Source organism: Crocodylus porosus, unplaced genomic scaffold (genome assembly GCF_001723895.1).
Source record: "Crocodylus porosus isolate Cpor-Errol unplaced genomic scaffold, CroPor_comp1, whole genome shotgun sequence".
NCBI classification, from domain to species: Eukaryota; Metazoa; Chordata; order Crocodylia; family Crocodylidae; genus Crocodylus; species Crocodylus porosus.
The window spans coordinates 3,511,525-3,532,273 of NW_017728886.1; the positions used below are offsets into that span (position 1 = coordinate 3,511,525).

General features: G+C 44.7%; 1 long non-coding RNA gene across 1 annotated transcript in view; it reads left to right on the forward strand.

The window, feature by feature from the left end:
• Positions 1-20,652: 20,652 nt before the first annotated feature.
• The window catches only part of LOC109306088, a 1,343-nt gene continuing 1,246 nt past the window's right edge, over positions 20,653-20,749 (forward strand). The window contains exon 1 of the long non-coding RNA XR_002099844.1: positions 20,653-20,709. This is a non-coding gene — a long non-coding RNA (uncharacterized LOC109306088). The remainder of the gene's footprint in view (positions 20,710-20,749) is intronic.

A 20,749-nucleotide genomic window follows, 5' to 3' on the forward strand; every position in this document is an offset into this window, starting at 1 on the left:
CATTTTATTGCTACCCAAGCCCCCAAACTTAAATGTGTGATTAAAGCTTTCAAAATGTGTGGTTGACTTGGACCAACGGACTGATGCTTCAATGAGTCACGCTTGCACTTTTAGACTGCTAGCCATCTGGACTGTCATTTAGGCCCATTTTACAAATGAGGGACGAAGGGCTTGGTTTTCAAACTTGCAGTTCATATTTCAACAAAGGAACATGGACGCATACTTTGGTATCCATGAAGACTAAAATAAGTGGTGAGAAGATGACCCCTAACCCAAAGCTGTAATGTGACTATAATATCTGTAGAGTATATTTATAGAAAGGGGTAGGTTTTGGGGGTAGGGACTCCGGTACATAGTTTGTAATGTATACATTAAACATGTTGGTAAATAGTAATAATTGCCACCAACATGTGAGGGTCCAGGGCATCACTCCTCACTCATTCAAAACTGCTGTTTAAAACCTTGGGAAGACTTTTGTGAATCAGGATTAATGACAGCCTATAAACTACAGTTACTTACCTTAAATAGGTGATGACTCCAAGAGCCCTGGGGAGACAAAAAACACACTTGTGTTAAGCAGTTATTCTTGTTCCTGCCCCGGCCTTGATGTACCCTAGCCAGTTGACAGTAATCCACACAACTGTACAGTAGGATTTCACTTTGAGCTGCTCAAATGTTGATCAGTGTTAATGCTAGCTCGAGTCTGAAGCAGTCACACCTTATGACTAAAAACCTTCCCTGGCTGCCCCCTACCTCCATGGCTGTGACTTGCCACAAGAGGCCTGGTGAGCAGAGGCAGGACTAGGAGCTGTAGGCAAGTTGCTGCTACGAAGATGCTGAGCCAGGGCAGGCTTCCTGCTCTGCTCTAGGTGCAGGGTGAGAGAGATGTGCTGGCGGCGGGGTGGGTGGAAGGGAGCAGGAACATGAAACTGGGAGGCAGAGAGTTAATGGGATAGGGGTAGATAATGAAATGGAAGTGGCAAGGAAATGGGGGTGGGGGAAGGGTGGTAAAATGAAGGAAGTCAGCCACTGGAGGATAAAAATAAAAATAAGTTAAAAAAAAAAGAATTTAACAGAAATAAAAAGGAAGTAAATGAAAGGAAGTCTCATGTTTTCATAAATTGGGATTTGGGATTGGGGTGTGGGAGGTGCTGGTCATGGTTCCTAGGGTGGATGGGAGCAGGAAGCAGAGAGGGAAGGTGCTTCTGGGGGAGCTACTGCCCCTGTAGGCCCAGCTCATGGGGATCCAATCCAGCCCCCTACCTTGTTTGCTCCCCACACACATAGACCCCACTTCTGGACCCATCAATGCCCTGTAACCTGGCTACCTGGCACGCTCTCTGCAGGCCATTTACCCCTGGGGGTGGGAAGGTCACAGCTCTGGGGGTCAGAGGGAGAATTGCCTTGGTGCCAAAACCACTCTACTGGGCAGTAGAGTTTGAGGGGGGGGGGGGAGTTGGTCCACATAGAACAGAAGGGTGGGACAGGAGACACTACATCCTGGGATGCTGGAGGACTGCAATTTGGGCAGCTCCTCTGTGTGGAGTGGCCACATATTAATGGAGCATGAACTGGGTAACATGGATCAAAGATAAACCTGCCCTGGAATGGCATAACTTTACGCTGCCTAAAGGGTATTTAAAACTAATTTCTGGTGCTAATGTGTGGACAATCCAGGGGTTAAGAGTTTCTAGGAGCTGCCTAAAATTAATGTGTAAAAAGGACTAATTTTCCTTTCTTGAAAGGAAAATCCAATTGTTCTATTGTTTTAGTCCCGGGCTGTTCTGGGATTTTTTGCTTTGATATTCTTATCTAGGACATTTTTTTACACCATTTAAAGAATATAAAAGAAACTGGGCAGAGGGACCTTTCTTCCCCTTTCTTAATATTTATAAAGAAGGAAGGCCTGAAATGCACTCTGTGACCTAGTCTTAGTCTTAAGGCACGTTACAATGTAGGTGCATTTCTCAGGAACTTGAGCAAGGTTGAATAGGTTCACCCTTAGGTACATAAGTTCATTTAGACACGTGATAGGTAGAACAGGATCTGGCCTTTGAGCTAGATAAGGCCCTTCTGGTGCAAAAATATACAGGAAGTGACAGTGCACACACCATGGACTGTATATACATGACACTTTATAAAGTCCTAATGAATCAATCAGTTTACCCTGAATCCCCAAAGTTTGGTGCTAGCGCTCTTGCAAAAAAGGGAAGAACTTTACCAGATATCTGTTGCTTTTGACACCGGTGCCTGCGAGAGAATTTCCGGGGAGACAAACTCCGGAGACCCATATTTGCTGAACTGAGGCTCAGCCGGATTTATCACTTGAGCAAATCCAAAGTCACAGATCTTAATGTCATCTCTTTCGGGATAAACCATCAGGATATTTGCAGGCTAATGAGTCAGAAAAGGTGGAGAACATTTGCTTGTAAAGGGCTATGTTTGTAGCTATAAAGTAAATACATGTGAATAAAGAACGTCAATAATTAATATAAAATAGGTTCTCCTTGGCATATTACCTTAATGTCCAAGTGAAGGATATTGTTGTCATGGAGATACTGGATTCCTTCCAAAAGTTGCTTGATATACAATTTAACCTACAAATTAAAAATATATTTGAATGATATAAGGGGTCTACTTAAAAAGCTAATTCTGACATCAGGGGATCATCAGTTCCAGTTACATTCTCTGGAGGCAAAATGAGGCGTAAGGCAAGAAGTGGCACTACCTCAAGAATCAGAATAAACTTTTAAAGGGAACCTATTGTAAGCGAAAGGAGAGAGTGAGCCGTATATTAGAATACCAAATCTAAACACTTTTACTACATAGCTTCTTCCACATTGGAGCTTGTTGCATATATTTAGGAGTTATGGCTTTAGAAACCCATGTTTAGACCAGGTACAGATCCTAATACAAGTAAAATTTCACTTTGGAGGAGCATTTCGCTTTAGAAAGCCATTTGGCCTCAAGTCTTCAGTTTTATTTGATGTTTTCCCCAAGAAAATAAATACAGCTAATGTAAGGCAAGATATTTGGGCTCTAAAACAGAAGTTCTGAGGTCTCTTCTTCCATGAGTGATAAGGGGCTGGAAAAAGCTAATAGGACACTACCATAGGACACTACCTCTGTACACAGGCAGCGCTGGGAGGAGTTGGGGGGCCTATAGCCACCCCAAATTCACCTTAGCCCCCCCATAGCCATGCTTCCCAGCACCACCCCTCCACCCTGAGCTGCCACCACCCACCCCATGCAGCTGAGCCCACCCCAGTCCTGCCCACAGTTTTTTGAGAAAAAACTCTTATTGGAATGCAAAAAGTTGGGGGTTCATCTTTGCGAATCATAGAAAATGAGGGTTGAAGGGACCTCAGGAGGTCACATCCAGTCCAACCCCCTGCTCCCAGCAGGACCAGCCCCAACTACATCATCCGAGCCAGGGCTTTGTCTAGCCGGGTCTTAAAAACCCCCAAGGATGGAGAGTCCACCACCCCTCTGGGTAACCTGTTCCAGTGCTTTACTACCCTCCTCGTGAGAAACATTTTCCTAATATCCAACCTCAACTTCCCTTGCTGCAGCTTGAGCCCATTGCTCCTTGTTCTGCCATCTGCTCCTACTGAGATCAGTCCAGCTCCATCATCTTTGCAACCACCCTGCAGGGAGGTGAAGGCTGCCATTCAATCCCCCCATCGGTCTTCTGTTCTGCAGCCTAAATAAGCCCAGTTCCCTCAGTCTGTCCTCATAAGTCATGTGCCCCAGCTCCCAAACCTTTTTCATTGCTCTTTGCTAGACTCTCTCCAGCTAGCCCATACCCTTTCTATACCAGGGGGCCCAAAACTGCACACAGTACGCCAAATGCGGTCTCGCTAGTGCAGAATAGGGGAAGAATCACTTCCCTCGTTCTGCTGGCAATGCTCCTACCAATGCAGCCCAGGATGCCGTTAGCTTTCTTGGCAACAAGAGCACAACCCTGGCTTATATCCATCCTTTTGTCCACTGTAACCCCCAGGTCCTTTTCTTCAGAGCTGCTGCTTAGCCACTGTCCCCAGGCTGTAGCGTTGCAGAGTGTTTGGCTAGATGACCTCTTGACAAATGACCTCCCTTCCAATCCTAATTTTCCATTATTCTAGAAAGCTTGTTCTGTTCTGATTCATAGCTATTCCCTGTATTTAAATGGGGACTGTACCTAGACTCTCCATTCTGTAGAAGAGAAAAAAAAATATTACCTGGTCCTTTTTTTTGGCTCTCAAGTGTATTTTAAAAAACTATTCCTGTCTTTATAGCAGCAGGGCATTGAGAATGCCTTTGCCCCCATGCTTTACTTGGGCAAGGGTGTTCTTGGGATTAAAGGATGTTTTTGATGTTTCAGATATTATTGGCTCCTCTACACATCTCCCTATGTTGTTACCGCACCATGCTTTACTACTTCTTTTTGGAAGTACTAATGCACGGCACAGTAACAGACCAAACTGTGCCGTACATGCGGCGCACAGTGATTTTTAGCCACTGTTTTGCCATAGTGAGCACACTGTTATGGTGAAGTAGCTGTTGGTGGTGTGTAGATGTACATGGCTGCTACATCACCGTAGTGCATCACTACAGTGATGCAGTGCACTGCTCCGGTGATGTCACGTGACATGTAGATGCGCACGAAGCCTAGTAGTTGTGGTGCAGGAGGGTTTGTTTCGGAAGTATTGGTGCAGAAGGGTTTGTTTCGGAAGTATATAGGAGCAGGTTAGACCAGTGATTCTCAACCAGATGTCACAGGATCCTTTTAAGGGTGCTGCAGGGTGCCGCGCAACATTAGGTTTGTAAACAATCTACAGAATAATTCAAAGATAAATGCAGAGATTTCAAGGAGGAATCCATAGTGGCAAAAACATTGTGTGAGCACACACATCTAAGTCGACTTAAAATAAGGTGACTTAACTTAGTCAACTTAAGTTGAGCCACGTCAGTGCATATGCACGTACAGCTCCTTGACATGGTGGCAGCCATCTTGTGATACATAGCAGTATTAATTAATGCAACTCAGAGGTGTATTATCTTGCACTGCATTTAAGTCCATTCTGCTCCACATATGTGTGTATGCTCTGAGAGTTAAACTGACTTGAAAAAGTTAGGCTGACTTAACTCCCAGAAAATCAGTATGTGTATATGCACCCATTGTGCTCTGTTGTGGGCTTTCTGAGTTCTTTACAACAGAAGATTTGCTGTACTGTTTTTCTGTAGTCAAGAAATACATAAAAGGTCAGGGCTGGCGTTTTACAAGGTGGGTCTTGAACTTAAAAAGTTTGAGAGCCACTGAGTTAGTTAAACACTTGTCTGGGATGGTTCAGACAGAAACGATCTTGCCTCGAGCAGGGGGGCTGGGCTAGATGACCTTTGGAGGGCCCTTCCAGCCCTTCTTTCCTATGATTTTACATTTCTATTTTGGAATTATAAATGAGAGGGACGTGTTACCTCTGCTTCAGTCACAACACTCTTCCTGAATAACCGGTCCAGGAGCTCCTCACTGGAGCACCTAAGCAGTGACATCAAGGAAAAAAAGCCGATGTTTTTCTTGTTATTTCATAACATTGTGCAACCAATCAAATCCTTGCCTTGGTAGGCAAAACATACAGATCTCACATGGCAGCCTCTCTTTGGTAAGGCTCTGTTCAAAGTTCTCTGTTTTATACAAAGGCCGGGCATCTGATAACTTCCCCCCACCCCTCTCCTCAAATCAGAAGCGTCAAGGGCCATTTCCCCTCTCTAAAGAGTCAAGAAACCAAAGTGCTGTAAAACTTTGCTCCTCAGAATTAAGAACTGGGAATAACAAGATGCCTGTGCTAAAATTCATCTTTTGGTCCCCATGCTTGGAGACTTCTCACCATTTTTCACTTTCACTTGCCTACTATTCATCCTCTGGCTCAGGGATTGGGCAACTCATACCCTGGGGGCCACATCCAGCCAACAGAGCCATCGGATCTGGCCTGTGGACATGGGGCTTGGTGGCATTCAGACTTGGTGGGAGCTCTGACCTCGCCACCGTGGAGAGGAACACCAAGTACGGGATGTCCTAGCACTCACCTGCCCAATGACTTCTGACCCAAGGTGGGTTGGTTATTGCAGCCTGCAGCTGCAAAAGGTTGCTAACCACTGTTACAGACCATAATGTCTTTCCTAAATTTCAGGAAAAAGCTTTGACATCATACAGTCAACCAGAGTTTATTCATATCAACAACAGGTATTTTTCTGAAGTAGCTTTGTTGATAGTCATTGGCTCAATCCATCCATTCATCCATAGTATTCAGACAGTGCTCGCTAGTATCTGAATGAGCACTTCACAATCCTGAATGCATTGATGTTGCACTCCAGTGAAGAGGAAATGTGTTTTTATCTCAGGCTGAAGCTAAATGGTTATTTATACTGTTAGGTGGGATCTCCCTAACATTTCCCAGGCTTGGCTGTGACAAAGCAGTGCAGGAAAGGATACAGTTCCAAAATCAGAACTAAGGTTTTCCTTGTTTCAAACTGATCCAGCAGCCGGGTGACTTTGTCGTGGGAAAGCATGGCCAGGATGTCCTTCTCCTGGTAGGCTCGAGCCTTGGTTTTGCTTCGCAGAGGTATGAACTTTGCTGCACAGGAGACTCTGTTCCCTTTGTGCACAACTCGCTTCACAAAGCTGAAACAGCCCCTGAATGTGAAAAAGAAATATTCAGGCCACGGAGGTTTCCCTCCAAGCCCAGCTGCATGGCAGGTGTACAGCACTTTCACGTTTCCCCCTGCAATCCCTTCTCTGAAAGCCTTTCCCACTGCTGGCAGGTTAAAAGCAGCATTACACCCTGATCTGACTTTACTACCGGTGAAATCATGACTCCCTCTACCGGCTGGCTCTCCATACTGCTAGGCTACTCCTTTAACTTGAATAATATGGGTCTGCACTGGAGACCACAGGTCAGAATCCCTGTGGACAGACTTTGGGCACTGTGCTTTGGGGGGGGGGGGGGGCACTTTAATTAGACAGGCTCCAAGAGGCGCTCTAATTAAAGCGCTGCAGTGTCTTGTGTATCAGTGTCCCTACACGTCAAAATGGTGGTGGGGGCGCTTGTGAAAGTGCCCCTGCTGCCATTCAGAAGCACAGGGATGCTAATGCATGAGACACGGAGGCTCGGTGCAGTAATTACCACGCTCCAGCTGACTCGATTAATCTCGATTTATCGAGGCTGCTCTGATGTGCTGTAATTACAGTGTGTCGGAGCAGCCCTGCAGCATGCCTACAGGCACCCTTTATGTCTATATGTACATCACCACTGATTCATCACACTCAGAAGAGTATGGGAACACCAGTGCGATTACAGAGATGTAACTGAGAGCACAATATGGCCTGCGGAGCTACTTTCTCTCAGCTGCAATACTCAGATGGGTGTGATGTGGCCCTTACTGTCTGTGCCCTGAGGGTATGTCTAGATCCAGTTCTTTGTGCTCCCAGGGAAACCTGCTTTTGAACATACCCTGTTTCCTGCTTCCTAGACTCCAAGCCTGCAAGTGCAAGTGAAGCAGTTGCAAGTGTGCCAGACAGTGATTGCAAGAGAGGTGGCAGGGGCAACGCAGAGTGGCTCTGCACACTTGTTGCTTGATCTGGCACTGATGAGCTGGAGCAGGTGCCCAGGGAATGATCAAGAGCAGCCCTAACCAGGGATGTGGAGTAGATGTAACCGTAGTTGATGGTTGCCCCCTAGACACCCTCCTGCTTGCAAAATACAGCGTTTGCCTTCTTCTGTTCCATGCACTAGCTGGAAAACAGGGAAAGAGACACTTTTCCTTGAAGTTTCTGCTCACCCTGTCACTATCGTAGTACTGTAGTTCTCTACACATCAAGAGCAACTGAACAGGCACCTGCACTTTTCTCTAGAGGGAAAAATCACATTTACCTTCCTATCTCCTGCTTAACCTCATAGAAGGAATGGAGTTTTCTCCGAGTGCTCTTCTTCTTTGCCACTTCATCTTTCTTGACTTTGGGAACAAAAGAGAAAATCAGGAGTAAAAATAGCAGGGCCAGAAAACCATGGCAATGAACTGCAAAGCTGTCACAACGATGTTCTGGGAGGGGAAATCAGGACAATTCCCTTTACTAGCACCCGCGTAGAATTAGTCAAGGAGGGCTGATGATGGTGGACACCAGGTACCCTTGAGAAGTAGGTCTTCCAATGATATGACTTGTCATAGTTAGACTAACGTACCTGGATCAAGTTTACAACCAGCTGAGGATGTATCCCTGAGTTCTTAATGGCATCCTCTCTACCAGTGGTGTAATTTGCCTGTTGTCATCATTAGCATAAAATAATGTATTAAGCAATCTCCGTATGCCTCTAACTACTGCTGGTTTGTGCTTCCCTACAAAAATCATCTGCCCATTGATTTCCCACGGCACTTCCTTCTTGAGCATTTCAGCAAACCCTACACATTGCACTGGATTCTTAAGCAAATGCCTTTTTCAATGTGGTGGCTGATTCCTGCAGTAGAAGAAAGTACCTGGTAGTTTAGAAACTGCTCATTTCTATGCAAGTACCACCAGGGGGACTAAAGAGACCACTGCGTAGGGCTCTTCAGAGCACCTTCTCTAAATTTTGAGCCAACAGTGATGACAATATGCGTGCACATCTTCAGAAGCCCCCCCCAAAAAATATAGCATTGCTGCTGCAAGGGGAAGACATGCAACAAATGCAGTGACCAAAGGGTCAGCCCAGCAAAACCAAGGAGTTAAGTTACCTTCATGCACAATGAGCTCTGCTTTGCACAAGACCTCCCCGCCTGCATTTTTGGCAATGCAGGTATAGACACCACGATCTTCAAGGGCAGCACTGTCTAGGATCAAGGAATAAGTTGTGCCTTCCTTCACCTGATGGATCCTGCTGCTGTCTGTCAACAAGGAATTGTCCTGAAAAAATGAGACAATCCTTTGGCAATGCAATCCAAGACAGAAATAACTACTGCTACAGCATGAGGATTTAGCTTTGACAATATATTGGCTAAGTTTCCCAGTACAAAATGCCTTTTGTTCAGGTCTGGGAAAGAAGCAGATACAGTCTTAGCTAAACACGACTAAAACATTTAAAATCTGCTTCTTTTGCAGACCTAGGAAGGGCATGTTCTGCCTAAAAAATTTCCTAACATCTCTCCCAACTATACAGCTGGTCCATAAAAGACATCACTTCTCCCCTCAAATCTTGCATCTTACATATTCATGAGAATAAAACTTGAAATGAAACTAGAATCTCGCTTCTCACATATTCATGAGAATCCTATTGCATTGGATTGTTAATGCTAATGGCACTTATAAATCAATCCTCTACCTGACAGGACATAGGAAGAAACCTCCCATTGTCTATGGACCGGTCATCCTATATTTGTGCAGCACAAGCACTTTCCTCCGAAGCAACTGGCACTAACCCTTGCTGGAGACGGGATACTGGACCACGTGTACTATACAATGCCCAACTGGGTTAACCCCATATTCCTACATTTTCTCCACTTCTGTTCTTTAATTGACATTGTCAGAGGTTTTAACAGAAGCTCTTCGCTTCGCCCAGAAATGAGCTCCAGTCAGAAGTACAAGAAGCCATTTGATCTTGTTACATCCCATCACGGTCCCCACCTGTGCCTGATTGTTTTCTACCTTCTAGGAGATTTGTTGTATTCCTCGGATGCTGCATGTCCAGTCTTGGGAGCATCTTTCACCTACCTTGTACCATGAAACAGTAGGCTGGGGCTTTCCTTCAATAACTGCTTGGAACTTGGCCAGTTCCCCATCCCGAACCTGCACATCTTCGATGGTCACTTGCATATACGGCGGGCCTGGGGAGACAGAAGACGTCACTGTAATGAGAGGACGACCGTGTCATCATGAACGTGTCATGGATACATGGATGGGAGCTACGGTTTCATTTTTCAGGTTGCTGGAAAGAAAATTCCAGTACTGGCATGATGTCCAAAAATGGTAAGCCCAAAATTGTCAGATTAGCTTAACAAATGAAGACATTTAAAAAAATATTGTGTCTGGGGGTTTTTTCATAGGCTTTTGACACTTAGGCCTTTCTGCCTTCAAGCATGGCACCTAACCAGCGGAGACAACCACAGAGGTGGAGAGAAAGAAGAGGCAATGCAGTTTCTTACTTGTTGCAGCCTTCTCCTCGGTCTTGTACACGCAAGTTCTTTCCGTGGTCTCAATATAAATTTCACTCTGGACATCCCAGAGCACATCTGCCCCTTCTCTCCTATATGAGTCTGCTCCATCCCTGGCCGCTGTCCTTTTTTGGGTAGACCAAGAGATAGAGTCAACTAGGAGCTATTTTATAACAATAAGTACTTGAACATCGCCTTCTCCAATACCTACTGCTCATTATCTCTCACAGTGAATACATCATTGCTCATTTTGTCTAATTATAAAGCATCCTCATACACTGCAATCAAGGGCCAGGTGCTTTTATCCACAAATCAGGAACATTTTAGGATTTAATTAATTTTAAAAAACCCGGGTTTTTTTGTCCCTTATAGGACAATGGCCAGCTATAATGTAGATGTGCTTTTGAAACTCTGATCCGCTCGGTTCTTCCTACAATATGCCAGTGACTGTAAATATGCATGCAATGAATTATTAATACGCACTTTCAACCATAGAGCTAATACAGACGCTTAGGATTACATCTGTTCCCCTGGGCATTTAAGCAGACAGAGAAATCAAGGCTTGCTTAAGGTTGATGCCATTTTCTTTTGGATTGATTGCATTTGACTAATGACTTACTCTCACCGTGCTGTATCTCTGCAGCCTCTTCTGCCTGCGTGAGATAAGCAAGCACAACATGCTGGGGCTAATGTTGCACCCGCTACAGTTGATTCAAGTTACCAGCTGCTTATATTAAAGAGAGAGATTGCAAGGCAGCTTTTTTCCATGGCAAAGACTGCTACCATCCAAATTCCACTCAACGCACCTAGTACCATGACACTTGCAGTTACCTGGTAATGGGAACAGTGCGCTCCTGACTGCCTGCAGCTCCAGAGGTTGTCTCTCGTTGGGGAGCAGTGGGACTAGGCTTTGGTTCACTTGGTTTCTCATCTGGAATCCTCCCAGTGCCATCCTGCTGTTCAACTGGCAGTGGAAACAGGACCTGTGAGACTAGTTGCATAGCACGGCGAGACTGAAAGCAAGAGAGCAGCTCTGGGGTCGGTTTCTGCTGAGTTCTACCTGAACAACCCCTCCGATCTCAACGGGGCCAAGCCATCCTAGCCAAGAGGGGAATTGGATCCTTTTCAGAAGAACACATTCAACAAAGGGACTTGAATTGAAAGACAAGGATCAATGTTAGAATACTGCAGATGGTACAAAAGGGCTCATTTGATGAGGAAATACCCAGACATGAATACGAATGACACAAGCAACATTTAAATAGGAATTAAAAAAAAAAAAGGCCAGGAAGCATGAAGCGGACAAGTTAAAACAATATCTTGCAGGAGAGGGTTGGACCTCCAGGTTGTAGATTTAGTGTAATGCCAACTTCTTGGTGCCAATGATAAATTTCCGTGCATTGGTTCCTAAGGTCCACCAAATTATTGGACCAGTTCTCAACTCCCATCACTGCAAGTCAGAGGTAGGTTCAAGGAAGTCAGTAGGGCTAGGCTGATGTAAAACCAGGGCGAGTGAGATCCAAATCAGGTCCCATTAGGCGATGTTACTGAAAAAATGATCTCAACTGATAGCGCACCTTTACAGTGGTGCAATTCCACTGACCATAGTGGAAGTTCAGTAAACTTTGTTGTGGGTGGGAATAGAAGCTGGTCCAGCATTTTGGCTAAAAAGTGTTATGAAATAAAAGTGAGTGTGTGAGTGAGTGAGTGAGTGTGTGTGTGTGCATGCGTGCATTATACACGTCTAGGCTCAAAAACAGGCTTGATGGTTCTATTCCAACAAGAACCATGTGATAAATACCGTCACAGTTATCTCTGAAGTTGTATGAAAGGAGCAAAACAATGGAAACAATGCCTCCAACTCTTTTTTGATAGCAGGGGTGCTCTTTTTTGGAAACTTGGTTTTGATGGCATGGATGATCAACCTACGGCACGTGTGCCACCAGTGGCATGGGCAGCCTGTGTGTGTACACAGCAGATCAGGAAGGGGACAGGCAGCACAGCAGCAGATAGGGCAGGAAGCAGAAAGCAGAGCAGCAGGGTGGGCTGAGAGCACAGTGCAGGGAGCAGAGGGCAGTAGATTGGGCAGAGGAAGTTACAGGGTACAGGTCTAATTTGTGGCTCGTCTGCCAAAACAGTTAGGTGCCACGGCTTCTGGTAGAAAGACACACGACTCCCCTTGGCATGCTAAAGCTAATGGGGCAGCTTTACCAGACTATAAAAGGCAATGTAATAAAAGATCAGGGCCTCCCAGAAGAGCCGGAGATTCACTCAATATATTCTTATCGCCACTGTGTTAAAATATTTGCCATCTTGATCTTACTTGAACCTAAGTAATCAAAGGGACACTTGTCAAATTAACAAGCACCTGTTTGTTAAGAACACCTGCTCAGGCTAAGAGTGCTTTAAATCATTAAAATAGAAACAATTTCAGAAACACCTAATTTAAGTTTTCATCCATTTTTTTAAGCTACTGGCTTTCTTGTTGTCTTTTAGGTACCACTGAGGAACTAAGCGACTCTGTTTCACTTGCTGTATATCGATAGGTCCCTTCTCCTTCTTGTGCTTTCATAGGATAGCACTGTTTTGGGGTTCCAACACGGCACAGGAAAGTCTTACAAACCCATGCATTTCATGTAATTTGTTTTGTTTGTTTTTCTAATGACCTGAAATGTTTGCAATCTCGTTAACGAGCTGATGGCTACTGGACAGTGTCCCTTTAAGATCACTTTGGACTAAGGACAGTGAGTAGGACTAAACATGAAACAAAGGTACAAAATGGAAAGGCAGTAATATCGACCAACCTTTCCATAGTTTTTTAAACAATGCAGAGTAACACAAAACTGAAAGCTCCTGTGCTTTTTGCAAGACGTATATCAGCTCTAGGTATGCAGGGCATTCTTTTTACTAATAAATAAAAATGCCCAAGATTGTATTATGGTTACAATGTCAATCAAATGTGAGTGAACCCATCAGGCCTACATAGCCTAGCTGGTCTGTGGCACCTAAGCAAGGGGTGTCAAGTAGAGAGGCTTAAATCACAGTTTTATGCATGTCCCATAGTAAAAAACACCAGTGACACATCCAGGTCCAATGTATGCTTAAAAGAGCCAAGATGAGCCCAGACTAAAGTCTCAGCTAGAGAACCATCCTTCATCCCTAAACTTTCGGGGCACTCAATGTTCAAACCCTGTTTCAGATCCAAATTTTGCAAATGCTTCATTTTTTCAGAACGGTCTGAAACAAAGGCCTCAATGTGGACTACCGCATGCACTGCGGTGTTGAAATCTTACACCTTCTCTTGCTCGAACACAAAGAAATACCGAGCTGAGAAGAGCTTCATTTTTGTTACGTGCAACATTTTTGCCTCTCTTGATATCCAGGGGAATTTTCTAACCTCACTCCCGACCTACCATGCCCGCCAGCACGTTGGGTTTGAGTCCCAGCTTCATGAGCTATCACAGGAGGCCTGGTTTCTTGATCTGAATGGTCAGAAGGTGCAGCTTCAAGAACACCAAGATGATTAGCCTCTGTTCCTGCACTTGGAGGAAGAGTTGCATGCGGTACCGTGGCACCCACGAGTTTCTTCAGAGCCGTCTTTATCTCCTTATCTGCACGCTCAAGTGAGGCCCGGACTGAATTCTCCAGCTCTGGCTGTGGGGAGGCCTCTCCTACAGACAAGAAGAATAGCTTTTCTCTCTTCAGAGCACAAATGAAAAGTCAGCGGCCATCCACCCACAGCATCCTCAACAAACATTTACTCCCCCCGGAAGAGGGGGCTGGCGCGTGACCGTTTATCTCCAGAACGAGACAGCCTGTGATCAGCCCCCTGCACAAACTCTCATTCTGCTCTCAGTGCCTTACCATGCTAGAGGCATTCATGTCTTCTCACCAGATGTGCCCCGCGGTGCCGCTGACACGCTGGAAAGGACATGCCCAACCTCATAACTCAACTTAAAACATATGGTTGAGTACCTCAGCCCAGTGGCGATCTCCTTTGCTGACATGGTACTTTGTACAGCAAGGATGCTACTATTTGAAGTGAAACATCACTACTTGTTTCTTGCCAAAGGGGAAGAGGATGGGGAAGCAGAGTAACGGATGGACTTGTGCAATGAGAGGGCCATGGGCTTTTGCCCGTGTCAGAGGTCCATCCAATAGAGAGAGGGGGAAGCCTGGGGGGCAGGTGGAGCCGTCCCCTAAACCAACATATTGATATTTAGATGATATCACATTTCTCTTCCTGGTCAGAGGAAAACCTGAAAGAAACTCTGAGATAAGCCATGATAAACAGCTGAGGGGTTGTCTTTTTTCTGTTTGTTATTAGGTCTATTTTGATGGCAGGACACAACAAGAACTGAGCCGTACTAAGGAATGGTGTCATTTAGGACTAATGGGATCCTGTCTGGTGATGGAGTCTATCGGAAAAATGTAGAGCCCAAGGTCCCTTTGTTCCTGGTGTGTGGTCTTCTGGAGACCTCCTTGCTGAGTGACCCCAGTGCCCAGAGGATGATATAGTCTCTGCCTCAAGAACCTCCCAATCTTGAGAGGATACATAGAAAGCCTCCTGACATCCCCAACATTTTCTCACTCATTCAAGCTGGTCCTCAGACTCAATGGTCCCTTTCTGAGCAGTAGCCAAGCATTGCAGCTCATTCAATATTTCCCTTCACAGTCCCCTGCACAACTGATATCTAGCATAGGCCCAATTTAGGAGGCTTTGTTGGAAGAACAAGCTCTAATTACATTGCCAAGGTGTAAGAAAAGGGAAGACCCCTCAGCTATCTGCCACTGCTACCCCTGCGTCTAAGGATTTGGTGACCTGGTCATAGAAGGCCACCAGGTTGGTCTGACAGGACCTATCTCTAATGAACCCGTGTTGGTTGCCCCTAAGCATAACCTCCCCCACTGGCCCCTCGCAGACATGTGCCAGGATAATTCTGTCAAACAGCTTGCCCAGGATCGAGGTAAGACTAACTGGCCTATAGTTCCCCATGTCCTCCTTCCTCTCCTTTTTGAAGATGAGAACCACGTTGGCCCTCTTCCAGTCCTCTGGCACCACACCAGGGCACCGCGAGTGCTCGTACAGCCGTGATTATCATTAGACCAGCAACAGAAGCTGTTTATCATTAACAGACTGAACTAGGCGTCCACCACCACAGGAAGAGAAACACCAAGGAAAAGCTATCATCTTGTCTCCTCCTTATTATAGGGGAGCTGAGGTCCTTTCACTGAGGTCCTTTCACTTGGGGTAGCTCTGTTAGACCTTGGGTCACTGTAGATGTAATTAGGGATCTTCTGGAAGGGCTGGAAATTTTTTAATCTGCAGGTCCAGATGCCCTCCACCCAAGGGTGTTGAGGGAGCTGGCAGGGGTCATCATGGACTCCTTGGCCCAGCTGTATGAGCATTTGTGGTCATCTGGCCAGGTGCCGGGGGATTGGAAATTAGCTAATGTGGTCCCAATGTTTAAGAAAGGGAGGAAGGAGGACCCAAGTAACTATAGGCCCATAAGCCTCACCTTTGTGCTCAGGAAGATCTTGGAGAGAATCATCAAGGAGCGTTTCTGTGGGGGGCAGCGGGGAAGATCATGCTCAGGGGCAAGCAGCATGGGTTCATCAAAGGCAGGTCCTGCCTGACCAACCTGGTTGCCTTTTATGACCAAGTAACTAAATCCTTGGATGATGGTGTCGCTGTGGACGTAGTCTTTCTGGACTTTAAGAAGGCCTTTGACAGTGTCTCTCACCCCATCCTCATCAATAAATTAAGTGACTGTGGCATTCATGCCTGCACATTTGGATGGGTTAAAAAGTGGCTGATGGGGTACACCCAGAGAGTAGTGGTGGACGGGCTGTACTCAAGCAGGCAAGATGTGAGCAGTGGGGTCCCCCAGGGCTAGGTCCTTGGGCTCGCACTGTTTAACATCTTCATCAGCAACTTGGACGAGGGGGTGGAAAGCACGCTGTCCAAGTTTGCTGGTGACACTAAGATGTGGAGCAAGGTGGGCACACTCGAAGGGAGAGAGAGGCTGCAACTAGATTTAGACAGACTACAAAAGTGGGCAGATGAGAGTAGGATGGGGTTCAACGTAGACAAATGCAGGGTGCTGCACCTGGGGAGAAGGAATCCACAGCACACAGACAGGCTGGGGAGCTCCCCCTTGAGAGCACAGAGGCGGAAAGGGATCCTGGAGTCATTATTGACTCCAAGAGGAACATGAGCCTGTCGGTCCAGAGAGGTGATCCTCCCCCTTTATGCGACATTGGTCAGGCCGCAGCTGGAGTACTGCGTCCAGTTCTGGGCGCCGCACTTCAGAAAGGATGTGACCAACCTGGAGAGGGTCCAGAGGAGGCCGCCCGCTTGGTGAGAGGGCAGCGGAGCAGGCCCTATGAGGAGAGACTGAGGGACCTGAACCTGTTCAGCCTCAGCAAGAGGAGGCTGAGGGTGGACTCTGTGGCTGCCTACAAACTCATCAGGGGAGATCAACAGCAAACAGGAAGAGCCCTTTTCTCCCCAGCAGCACCTGGGGTGACAAGGAGCAATGGTAATAAGCTAATGGAGAATAGGGTTAGGTTAGAGATCAGGAGGCAATATTTTACAGTTACGGTGGCCAAAATCTGGAACCAACTTCCCAGGGAAGTGGTCCTTGCCCCTACCTTGGGCAAATTCAAGAGGAGGTTGGACGATCACTTGTCTGGGGTCTTGTGAACCCAGCATCCATTCCTGCCTGGGGCAGGGGGTCAGGCTAGATGATCTGTTCGGGTCCCTCCTGACCCCAGCTACTATGAAACTATGAGTTGTGTGTGAAAAAAGGATGTTAAAGAGACTCTCTGGGATATTTTCTTCTCATTGCATTATCCATCATAATCAGGGATTCTGGTTTTCTCTGATTTGAAAACATTCCTTATTTTTTGGATTAAAGAAAGAAACCCCAAATCCATATTTTTCTGTGATTAATATTAAATGCGGCTAATATATAGATATATAGGTAGTGGTGTTTCATTTTAATCATGGAAAAATGTGGATTTGGGGTTACTTTTTTAAAATCTGAAAATTGGGGATTTTTTTTAAAACCAGAGAAAACCAGGATCCCTGCTCATAACAAACCAAAGCTGGAAATAGAAATCTGTTTCCACCCAGGTAAAATTGCTTTATTTCCCTCAACCAGTAAGTGTCACTGTTTTTAGGTTTGCTCAGGAATGCCGACAGTCTTCATTTTCTATCCACTGGAAGAAATAAAACAATGGAGATTTGGGTTTTATTTTGCTCCCTTCCCATCTCACAGAAAACAATTAGTGCAGATGAACGGTGCCAGAAAATCTAAAGGCAGAAAGGCAGGTTGCATCTTGGACCGGCCTTCTTGGATTGCATTTCCTATTCAGTGTTTTTTAAATTTACTTGAGGTGAATATAGTGACAGTGAAAAGTGTTTGACTGACAGTCGAGGAGACAGCAGCCCTCCCTTTATCTCTAGGACATGTCCTCATATGCATCATCTGGAAGGGGTGAAAAGCAGTTGCCTGTGCAAGACCATTCACTGCTTGATTTTCCTCGTCACACCGCTCACTGGTTATCGCAGTGCTGGTGTCAGTGAGCTTGCTTGAAGGTAAGTGAATTATTATGTAGTGCTGAACACTGTCTTATTAGGAGGGAGTGGATGGCAATCTAAGTAGGAACTGAATCACATTGGGTCATTATCAATTTGCACTTAGTTCCTCCTGACAAATTGGTTTGAGGTGATCAGGCACAAGAAAAACGGAGAGTTTAGACAAAGGTAAGTCCTGGCACTTTTCCGTCTTGCTCTGGCTTGCATTCACCACAATGTGAGCTTGAGAATAAAGTCACTCCTACCCCAGCCCCTACACACAAATCTGTAGGTGACGGGAGGCTTGAAACAAAAGCTAAGCAGCCCATCATAGGGCCTGAGAGCTGCTGACATTCAAACTAATGAGGAGCCAGGGCTACTCTGTGCCCTTCCCCTTCTCGCTGCAGCACTGATTCACCGTGGAGCTGCCTTCCCTCAGGCTAGGGTAACATGAGAAAAGTCACGTGAGTACAGACACCAAGCTGCAGAAAAGACAGGTCTTAGCAAACTGCATTTCCTGGCTGGGAAATATTGAATCAGAAGCAGTGCAAACCTTATGGCGATGAGTCCTTTCTGACTCACCTTCCATAACCCTGATAACAGGAGAGAAATTCAGTCATTTTGAAATTCAAATTCAACTCAGAATTTCCCAGGAGGCTGACAAAGACCCCAAACCTGTCATCATATGCCAGCTTTTTTGCCTCTCACTGGGCGCGTCGACATGAGATGCTAAATGTGGATTGGACTAATTCTACTGCCCATTAGTGCGGCATGCAAAAACCACGCTAATGCGCTATGAGCAGTAGAATTAGTCTAGCGCGCATTAGCGTCACAAAAAAAGCATGCACTTGCACGACTACGCAGTAGCATTGGTTGTGTTAATACCTGTTATTACAGGTACTAAACATAGTGCACAGTAACTACGATGCATGAATGCATGTGTAGATGTGCCCACGGTCAACCAAATGCATGCAGATCCCCCCACACACCTTAGTGCATTTGGGATCTGATCTAACTCTCACTGGGTGCATCTACACATGCACTTTAATGTGCAGAAGCCTATTTTAATGTGTATTAAAGCATCACAAAACAACCATGTGCTTCTGTGCATTAAAATAGGCTAATGAACTGTTTTTTACTACCTCACAGTGGAGGTACTACATTTAATATGCATTACCAAAAGCGCATTAATAAATGCGTAGATGCACCCACTGAAGCCTAGGGAAAGCCTTTCTTTGTCTTCAGTGGAAGAAAGCTATAGATCTCAGCAAACCACAAATGAACCAAGTCACAAAAGAGAGTGAGCTCAATGACAGCTGATGCAAGACATTTATTGATACGAACTTCAGCATCTACTAATATAACTTGACATAGTTTTACTTTAGGGTGGGGAGTTTTTTTGGCTCTGAAACAAACTGAAGTTTCCACCTTTTTAAATACCCTTTTGGCTGCAAGAACTGCAGTTAAACATTTTTGTATCAATTTGTAATATACCATTATGGTCTCATCTACAAGAAATAAATCCCCACACATTTCCTTACTTATCTACAGATTTTAAATCACTTACAAGCATAATTTTTTAACGTTCAGGAAAATACTTCGAAAATAAATGGAGAGTTTTTCATAAAACTTTCAGTTTTTTTAAAGCAGTCTCATATAGGATTTTCCCTTACTTTTAGTTGATTTTTAGTTGATTTTTAAACTGTCAAAATGTTAGCAGATGTTATTTTATTTTTGGTTAATAACAGAAATATAACTATTTCTTTCCTATGCGCTGAAATGCAACTCTACAGTGTCAGTAACAAAATCGTTACTCAGCAAAAATCAGACCAGGCTAACGTTATCCCCATGTTCCTTTGTATACTGGCAGACCTAACATCTTTATTTTTATTCTTGCTTACAGACTATTATAGGCAAAATTCATCCTTCAATATAAATCTCAAGTAAACCCACTGATTTTAGTGGGATTACTGAAGCTTGATATTGGAAAAACTGAGATGAGAATCTGGCCTGATAAAAAAAAAGAAGTATTTTCAGTTCAGAAGTATTTCCTCGATGTATATCAGTTACTTTTCAATGTACAGTATACAGTGCAATATTTCTCATACGTGAGGAAGCACTACTTTTTAGGTATTGTATAGCTCAATGATAAAATATACAGTGTAAACCAATGAGGTGTTATGAAAAATATGATAGCAACATAAAATAGGTTTCATTTCTTTCACCACATGTAGTCACTGAGAAATATCCAAATGTCAAAAATGTAGTGCACGTTATTGGATAAAATATACCTTTTGGATACTGAAAATAAAAAAAAAAGTGTGTAAAATGACTGAATTAATTTTAGTCACCATATCTTCAAGGTGCAGCAATCAAGATAATTATCATTATTTCCAAGAAGGCACCTTTCTTAAGTTAAATCATTTTAAGAAGATTCCCGAACAATTCCTGAACAAGTTTCACATATTATCTAGTTAGAGAATGTCAAGCCAGAACATCGCGCATCAACATTTCAAAGAGAAAATTCAGTCCGCTCTAAGATGGTTATCAAGTGAACTGTGTCTCAGCATTTCTGTAATATCCTGGTTATTCTGTCACATCCAGACAAAAAGTTGGTGTTCTCTAGCAACATTACAGTGTAACTCAATTTAAATAAGGGTTTGTGTCTTTTTCTCATACCTTCTGTCACAGAGCAATGCCAGATACCTTAGAGCCAAGTCCTGGTCTTATTGAAATCAATGAAAAAGTTCCCCCTGACTTCAAGTATGATCAAGATGTGGTCCTAATAGCTCAATCCTGCAAAGGGGTTTTGAAAGTGCTATGCAGCATCAATTTTCATTGAAGTCAATGGAAGTTGAGAGTGCCTAACACCATTTGCATTGAAGTCAATGGAAGCTGAGAGTGCCTAACACCATTTGCATTGAAGTCAATGGGAGTTGAGAGTGCCTAGCACCATTTTCATTGAGGTCAATGGGAGTTGAGAGTGCCTAGCACCATTTTCATTGA